The following is a 7,139-nucleotide window of genomic DNA, read 5'->3' on the forward strand; positions in this document are numbered from 1 at the left end:
TTTCTGCATCTCAAACTGAAGTGCAAATGGTTCCAGTAGTCTGCAAGGAACCTCTTCCACTGACTTCTGGAGGCCAGAGCTAAAGTCTTCTACAATAGTACAATGTCATCACTCTTCAAACTTTTCCATGTCATGTGTATTTTGTAATTTTTTTTCTCTCTCTCTCTTTCTCTCTCTCCTGTCTCTTTCTCTCTCTCCCCTCTCTCTCTCTCTCTCCTTAGTAAATAAATATTTTGAAAGAGCAGATAACACAGCTCCTCTCCTGGCATTGTATGCTCCATTAGTGGAGGTCAGTACATCAGCTTCCAACCAACATCTTCCTGTTTTTTTCTGGCATGAAGTATTGATGGCCCAAGAAATATGGTTTTGCCCTGAGAATAATCATGGAAAATGAGTAGCTGTTTAAGTAACAAAATATATGCTGCATTTAGAGAAGTTGCTTGAGTTCTACCAGAGCGAGGAAGAAACAAGCCCACATTCCGATGGTTATATACTATTTAGAAAAATAATGAGCAGATGTGCCTTATTTGTAACGAGTCCGTTCCACCACAAAGTGGTTGTGAAAGGGAAAATGTTCTCTCATCCAGAAAGTGCAATACAAGCAAATACCAGTCAGACTCTACTTGCATTAATTACAACTAAGGAATAAAAATAAATGACTTATCCAATGTTTACTAGGGGAAAGCAAGAGATCAATAAGACCATTAATTGCTTGAATAGCAATAAATAGCTTGGCTGCCATCCAAGAGGTGTACCAACAGCAGGTCTTTCCTTATGTTGTATTCATAGCATGCAGGTGATCGTCGTAAGCAATAAAGGAGGTAGTGAAATGCAGGCTGCAATAGACACTGTTGTTCGATTGCGATCAGGACATCTGAAAATAATATTAAAGGTAATGTCAACTACATGCCAATCACAAACAAATCCTGCTGATTTACATCCAACGTATTCAGTGGTGGGATTCAGCCAGTTTGCACCAGTTCAGCGGAACCGGTAGCTAATTTTTTGTTGCCCAGGCCCAGAACGGACTTCCGGAAGTGGCATCCACACAGAGAACCAGTTGTTTACATATTTGAATCCCACCACTGGATGTACTGCAACCATGCTCTAGTCTGAGACCTCTCTTTCACCTCCATTTTGTAGGCCTCGATCTGGAATCTTTGGGGACAGAGATGAGAGCAGCTTCTGAGGATTTAAAGGGGTGCCTCGTGTAGACTCATTCAAATCTTCTTGCATCTAAGAGTCAAGGAATCAGTATCAGACCAAGTGATGAACACAGAGAAACAAGTCTTAATAATGGCTAATAATAGATGTATGTTGTTAGCCACCATAAATTGCTACCTATGCCTTGTTTTTCAAACAATTCCTTAGCTTCTGTGACATTTAGATCTGATCAGAGGTCGGAGACCGCAATTTTTAATATATATATATATATATATATATATATATATATATATATATATATATATATATATATATGTTTTCTGAGGTTTTCACGGGTGTTTGTATGTAGGTCTTTGGTTATTTGGGTTTTCTCCTGCGTAAAATTGGAAATGTCTTGGCGACGTTTTGACGAAGTCGAATATATTAAATATATATTTAATCCAGCATTCACAGATGTCCTCTAGACAGGTTTTACAAAGATGATAAAACACAAAGCAGATTATTAAATAATTGTAACTCCCCCCCACCACAACTCTGTTGAGGAACTCTGGATTTTCCATATGCAATGAAGATGATGTTGGAAAATTCTAATCTATCAATCCATCTCATGTCAGTTACTTTCCTTTTTTGGGGGGTGTCAATTTTTATTAGTTTATCAAAATATAAAATACACAAATACAAAGAAAAATGAAAATAGGGGAAGAAAGGGGAAAGAGGAAAAAGTGTAGGGTAACGGGGAAAAGAAAAAGAAAAAAAACACTGATTTCTGATTCTTTTTGGCACAGGAGAATAAAGTAATAACAAACAACCTCAGCTTTTTACTTTTACATAATCGTTTATACTAGCCATTTCTATAACAACAAATCTCCCTAATCAGCAAAATGCTAAAGCAAATTTTCATTTTTTTCCTACCTCAAGCACGAAGTCCATAAGTGGTTGCATGCTGGGGAGGTGTCACCCTTTGTGAGGAATGAAGAAACGCACCATCGCCTGGAAGTGGCCAGCAAATGGCCCTTGTCTACTTCACATATCCAGCTTGATGGGGTTTGCCCTGGTCCCATCCCTTTCTGCCAGAGACCCTCAGATCTGTCCCACTCCTGCCCAGGCCTCTACAAGGACCCTTGACACAAATGATGTAGAGCTGGCCACGCCCACCCAGTAAGCCACACCCACTCCATCCACACCCACCCAGTAGGCCGCACCCACCCTGGCCACACACGCCGCCCCCGCCCCTCCGAGGGCAACCGCAATGAAATTGAGTTTGACACCCCTGGTGTAGATCTACTGTATATAATAAATTACCGTCATTCTTATAGTGATGGGCAAATAATGTGCATTAAATTTGAACAGAGATGTAAAAATATTAGTGTAAATACTTCCTTTTTTGAAATAAGCATCTTCCAAAATGTTTTTTGAGTTTTCTTAAATATGCAATTTTGGGAGGAACCGTACCTCCAGATTTGTCCATTCAGTTCAATGGATTTTAAGTGCTTACCTCTTACTTCTAAATTTGAATTCTGATTTATCTTTGAGCTTTATAAATTAAAACTGTCTTCTTTTTCTTGGCCAACTTTAACAGCTGTAAAGCAGGCAAATATAATTTCTTCCTCTTTGGGCTAGAGATAGACAAACCAAAAAAACAAAGCAAAAACCCAACAACGAAGAATTTGTCAATGTATCTTGGCAATACTAGCATTATAACACACAGTGAATATTATGAAGTAAAACATAGAGGAAATTTAAGAGTAAGAATAATGCTGATTATTATCATTAATTTAAATAATCACTTTCTAAATACAATTCTATTTGGTCTCCTTTCTCTATTCTTCGGTTGGATAAATTGGTCCTGGAGAATTCTATTTACCTATTTCCAGACAGTTTTTCCTCCTACAATTGTCTATCAAACTGAGCTAAGTTAATTTCTCCACCAGGAATATAATGAACAGAACCAGCCCAGATGGTGCCATTTTCAGTTGCTAATGACTTGGCTTGATATACATATTGACCTGAAGGTCCTGAGCCTGCTCACCCTTTTCCTTTTGCCTCTAGTCATTTAATCATGTCTTTATTCATTTACAGCAGTTTTCCAAAATTAACACCAAAAGAGGAAGCATAAAAAAGGAGGGAAGAAAGGATTTGATAGTGGGGAAAGAGGGAATGGCCTGGTTGGCTTTATTGGACCCACAAGAGTTGAAACAGTTCCTCTGCCAACATACTTGGTCAAACTATGGAGAGTACTTTCAGACCCAGAAAATCTGATTTTAATCTCCATCTCCTGATGAAATGGGATCTGGAATGCAGTAGTCTGCAAGGGTGGAATTACAAATGAGTCTAAGCTTTTTTGAAGCACAGGCTTGTGCAGATGACACAAAGACAGGATCTTCAATGGCAGAAATTATCCCTTATCTGTTTCCATTGTTCACCTAAGCACAGGCAAAATACCACAACTATTATTGAGGAGAAGAATAGAATAGAACTGGAAGGGACCTCGGAGGTCTTCTAGTCCAGCCCCCCACCCAAACAGGAGAATCTATACCATCTCAGACAAGTGACTATCTAAAAACCTCCAGTGATGGAGCACTCATGATTTTTGGAGGGAACTTCTGTTCCACTGGTTAATTGTCTGGAAATTTCTCCTTAATTCCAGGTTGCTTCTCTCTTTGATCAGTTTCCAACCATTGTTTCTTGCTCTGCCCTCTGATGCTTTGGAAAATAGTTTGACCTCTTCTTCTTCTTTGTGGTAGTCCCTCAAATACTGGAATACTGCCATCATGTCACCCCTATTTCTTCTTTTCTTTAGACTAGCCAAACCCAAGTCCTGCAGCTGTTCTTCATATGTTTTAGTTTCCAGGCCTTGGATCTTTTTAGTTGCTCTTCTCTGAACTTTCTCCAAGGTCTAAACATCTTTTTTGTAGTATGGTGACCAAAATTGGTTGCAGTATTCCAGGTGTGCTCTCACTAGGGTTTTATAAAGTGATACTAATACTTTGTGTGATCTTGATTCTATGCCTCTGTTTATACAACCCAGGATGGTATTAGCTTTTTTGGCTGCTGCTGCACACTGCTGGCTCATAGTCAAGTGATCGTTCACTAGAACGCCAAGGTCCCTCTCACAGTTACTGTTTTTGATCCAGGTCTCACCTAATCTGTATTTATATCTTCGATTTTTCTGCCTAAATTTAAAACTTTGCTTTTGTCCACATTAAAACTCATTTTGTTGGATAGGGCCCATTGTTCAAGTTTGTCAAGATCTTTTTGAATCCTGAGCTTGTCTTCTGGGGTGTTGGCTATTTAGTGTCATCTGCAGATTTGATGAGTTCCCCTTCTATTTCCTCATCTAAGTCATTGATTAAGATATTGAAGAGTACTGGACCTTAGATGGAGCCTTGTGGTACCCCACTGCTTACTTCATTGAGGACTACTTGTTGAGGACAGTTTGTCAGCCAGCTACAAATCCATCTGGTGATGATGTTATCTACTCCATCTTTTTCTAGCTTATAGATTGTGGTCTACTTTGTCTAATGCCTTACTGAAATCTAAGTATACTATGTCCACAGCATTTCGCTGGTCTACTAATTTGGTCACATTATCAAAGAATGAAACATTAAAACATTACAAATATGTATTTCCCTTAAATAGTGGGGACATAGATGTGATTAAGGAACTATTTCTTAGAAACATCTTCTCATCTAATTCAAAATGTACACTAGGAAGAAGAAACAAAATAAATCTAGAGATATAAATCACTGTTTTCACTGTTTATAGAGTAACAATTTCCCAAATGAAAACTTTTTTACTTTTACTGGGCTCTTCCAGTTTGTATTCATTGAAAGATAAGAGTTAACCACAACCTTATATAAGTTAGGAGGAAGTAGAACAGAACAGAATAACAGAGTTGGAAGGGACCTTGGAGGTTTTCTTGTCCAACTCCCTGCTCAGGCAGGAGACCCTATACCAGGGGTAGACAACCTTGGCTCTTTTATGACTTGTGGACTTCAACTCCCAGAATTCCTGAATCAGCATGGCTGGTTCAGGAATTCTGGGTATTGAAGTCCACAAGTCATGAAAGAGCCAAGGTTGCCTACTCCTTCCCTATATCATTCTGGACTGTTCAATGGCTGTCCAATCTCTTCTTGAAAAACTTCTAGTGATAGAGTATCATCACTGAGTATCTAGAGGCATGTACATAATTATACATAATTATGCCGGCTTATAATGCACAATGTAAGCTGGTTACAGAAATATAAACCAAAACGTTGGTTTGTTGGTAGCTGATACTATATTAGTGGTGGCGAACCTATGGCACGGGTGCCAGAGGTGGCACTCAGAGCCCTCTCTGTGGGCACATGGGCCGTTGCCCCAGCCTTGCTTCCCCCTGTGACCCCATCCTCTCCAGCAGCCCCCCTGAAGGAGAGTCACCCTTGAGCGTGGCTCACATGGAGCAGTGCAGCCAAGGACATGGCAGCCAGGCAGCATTGACAAAACTCTGCCCTCACACTCCATCATGCAGTTGATGCTGCCTGGGCGATCTGCGGTGGGCCGTGGAGGCGGTAAGTGGTCCTGTGGGCAGGCGGGGTAGGGGAGGGGAGGACAGAGCTGGGGAAGGGCGGGGGGTGGAGCGGGGAGGGGGCCAATTTTTGGGCACCCTGTCTCTAAAAGATTCACCATCACTTCTGTATATACTTTTAAATATATTATTTAAGTGATATAATTCAGATTTGCTTGACCATCTAATCTGCTTCTGAGATATGGGTCTCTTTAATCGCCGAAGGAGCATTTGGAGTTTTTAAGGTTAGCTGAATTTGAAAATAATTTAATCAATTCATGGAAAGCTGGATTATTTGTACTCATTCCTACATTGTGGGAATAATTATCTCCCTCGCAAGGTGTCCTTGATGAATTAGAATCTGAGTAGGAAAAAATAAAGTGGCTTAGGATGGTTTTCAGATCAGAGCTATGACAAAAATCAATATCTCTCACTGTTAGACATGTTTATGGTTAGACAGTTGAATATCACCACCCTTCCTGCGATTGGATGTGAAATATGCGTGACAGTTGTCCAGCCCACATGCTTTTAATGTTCCCATGCTTGCACATCCTCTAGCAGTGCAGAATTATCCAACAGGATGTGCAGTTTCCACACTGCTGGCTCTATTTATTCTTGATTCCACCCGTGTATTGAATCTTATCCTTGTGTGGATACTAAGAAAATGGGTATCAACTCAACTCAACAACAACAACAACACACACAACCCCCCCCCCACACACCACTTCAACTATTGCTCTGCCTTTTCCCCAGTCTCTTTAAGAAATAAAGAATAAAAAGACAACATGAATAGTGCTAAGACACTAATTAAATCTGTTTTCCAATTATGTTAATGAAACTACAAAGGAAATGCAAATCCAGAAGTCTCCAGAAATCTCAAGCATTTTATATATGTATTTTTTTTAATAGGACTGCATTTGATAGTATTGGCAGTAATGCCTCCCCTTGAAAATATATTCTAAATGGTCACAAATGTGCATTAAATTCTTCTCTTTGATCTTATAAGTGTTGAGGGAAAAGAGCAGGTTTCGGGGGAGGGAAAGTACTTTTTGAAGAATGGATTCAGGGATTCAGAGATTCTCAAAGAATGTCCCTGTTTGAGTTAAGAAATTACAGCTAATAATAAACAACCCCCCTCCCCAAAAAAATCTGTTAGTATTTGCTGCACTAATGCCACTTCTGAGGCCAGTGGGCAAAGCCTGCCTTCATTTTAAGGTAGAAGACACACACATTAAGTATCACTGTTTCAACCCACTCAAAGCCTAAAGAGGTCCCAATACACAGCACAACAATCTCACAACAAATGATAGAGCACTTTAAGAGTGCTTTGCCTGCCTAATCATATTATAAGCAGATTCTTATTGGTCCCCAGAATGCCTCAGCTGCTTCTCTGCAATGGCACTTGCACGTTGTAAGTGAAACTGGGCTT

The 7,139-nt window shown here is 39.9% G+C and overlaps 1 long non-coding RNA gene across 1 annotated transcript; it reads right to left on the bottom strand.

The window, feature by feature from the left end:
• Window positions 1-756: 756 nt before the first annotated feature.
• LOC120320192 lies at window positions 757-2,726 on the bottom strand. Its single transcript, XR_005559921.1, has 3 exons — window positions 2,660-2,726; window positions 1,131-1,236; window positions 757-874 (listed from the first exon to the last, which is right to left on the bottom strand). It is a non-coding gene; the product is annotated as an uncharacterized LOC120320192 (long non-coding RNA).
• Between the last annotated feature and the right edge of the window lie 4,413 nt (window positions 2,727-7,139).

The sequence above is a fragment of the Crotalus tigris genome, unplaced genomic scaffold (genome assembly GCF_016545835.1).
Source record: "Crotalus tigris isolate CLP2741 ecotype Arizona unplaced genomic scaffold, ASM1654583v1 scf7180000021207.2732985, whole genome shotgun sequence".
Classification (NCBI taxonomy): Eukaryota; Metazoa; Chordata; class Lepidosauria; order Squamata; family Viperidae; genus Crotalus; species Crotalus tigris.